Here is a 2,181-nt window from a genome sequence, read left to right as displayed (position 1 = left end):
GGAGGAGAAGGAGAAGGAGAAGGAGAAGAAGGAAAAGGAGGAAAAAGAAAAGAGAGAAAAGAAGAGAGAAAAGGAAGGAAAAGGAGAGAAAAGAAGAGAAGAGAAGAGAAGAGAAGAGAAGAGAAGAGAAGAGAAGAGAAGAGAAGAGAAGAGAAAAGGAAAGAAAAGAAAAGAAAAGAAAAGAAGAAAAGAAAAGAAAAGAAAAGAAAAGAAAAGAAAAGAAAAGAAAAGAAAAGAAAAGAAAAGAAAAGAAAAGAAAAGAAAAGAAAAGAAAAAAGAAAAGAAATCGCCGTTGTCGTCATCCCGCCCTGGGTGGGATGATTCTGTTCTAGGGTCCAGGGTCCCTCCCACCTCCCTCGTGTTCCTCACCTTGAGCCCTGGAAGGTCCCGGGATCCTCCCTCTGTTGACCCAAGGCCGGACTCCCCAGATCAGGGCCTCACTTCCCTGAGTCCTCTGCAGGAAGTCAGTGTACCTCACATCCTGTACCAAGCCCAGCAATTCCAAAGTCTGATGGCAGTTGGATCCGTAGGGTCCTTTAGCCCTGCCTCTGATCCATACTTTGATAAGGCCTAGGCCTCCTCCTGTCCTCTATCAACCAGGGTCTGCAATCCTCAGACCAAAGGTCTGACTACCCAAGTTCCCTGAGGAGGTGGGGTGGGGGAGGTGCAGTTTTCCACATACAAACAGGAAGCCCAACTTCGGGAATTTAAATTCCTGCCTCATTCACCTTATACTGTTAAACCCCAAATCTAGATACTATACCTTCTAAGATCACCCCCAAGATTTTAAACAAAGCTAAGATAACCAGTTGGGCAACTCTATTCATTAAAGACAGCCTAAAGGCAATTATTTCAACCTTGAAAATAGAAAGCTGGGGAAAGCCACATGGACAGTGGAAAAAGGGGGGTGAAATGGAAAATTTCTCTGGTACAGTGGGGCCTTGACTTACGAGTGTCCCGACTAACGAGTTTTTCAAGATACGATCCGTCTCTCGGCCGATTTTTTGCTTTGAGTTGCGAGCTAAAATCCGGGTTACAAGCCAGCTTCAGATACCCCACCGCTAGTTGGTGCAGCGAACGTCACAGTGAATGCCACATCAGCCCAGCATCACGTGTCTCACTCGTTCACTTTTTGATTTGACATACGAGTAATTTGAGTTACGAGCTCCATCACGAAACGAATTAAACTCATAAGTCAAGGCCCCGCTGTAGTAGCCAAGAAGTGAATGGTTTTCAAGGTGCATAAGAGCAACCTGTACTAGGGAAGCAGGATGATTCACATCTCCACAGAGACAGTCACATTACCTTGAAAAGATTTTAGGTAAATCTTATGAAAACTAGCTAAGGGTGAAGGATGAGAAAGAACAATGAACCACTGAAATGGGTGGCCTAGGGAAACGTTTGGAGGAAGCATCATCTCCCTACCATGTGACCCATCAGAATTGAACATGGGGTCAATAAGTTTGAGAAGGCTTAGGAGTGCTAAAGAAATGCCCCCTTTCTCTTACCAAAGCATCTCGGCCTCCTCACCCCTCCCCATGGAAGTGTCAGGATGGTGCTTTATGATGTCTAAGTTTCTCTCCCAGAGCTACCATTAGCTGGAGGAGAGGATTCCTGATTAATTAAAGCCTAAGGGGTGTGGCCCCTCATTGTCCTAGAGAAAAGCATATGTTCAGGAGGCCTGGGGTAGGGCCCTGGGAAATTTTGACATGGTGAAGATGACCAGGAAACCACAAACTCCTAGCACAGTTATGTAATAACCAATCCCATTCACCAAAAGAAGGTAAAAGAGGAAGAAGCCCTGTTAACCCAGGTCCAGTGTCCAGGATGAAAGGACCACACCCAAACTTCTCCTCCTCTTCTTTAGTGGCATATCCCCACTGGTCTTGCCTGGCAGATTCCATCCTCACCCCATAATTTTTCTCATGAAGACTTTTTTCCCTTTCATCCCAGCCATTTCCTCACAAGCCAATGTCCTTCTGCGCTCACTCTGTTGTCCTTCCAGGTACTAAAGACATCCATGGGGATGCAAAGATGTCTTTAAGGGAGTTCAAGGAAAGGAGCCTTTCCAAAAATTCCTACCCCTTCAAGAAAACCTACAAACGCTATAAAGCCAACAATATGTGGCCATGATCACAGGCCAAATGAGGAACTGAATAAAAATGATCCAGAAAAAGACCA

This window comes from Myotis lucifugus, unplaced genomic scaffold (assembly GCF_000147115.1).
Source record: "Myotis lucifugus unplaced genomic scaffold, Myoluc2.0 scaffold_136, whole genome shotgun sequence".
Classification (NCBI taxonomy): domain Eukaryota; kingdom Metazoa; phylum Chordata; class Mammalia; order Chiroptera; family Vespertilionidae; genus Myotis; species Myotis lucifugus.
Note: the sequence above shows the minus strand (reverse complement) of the source record.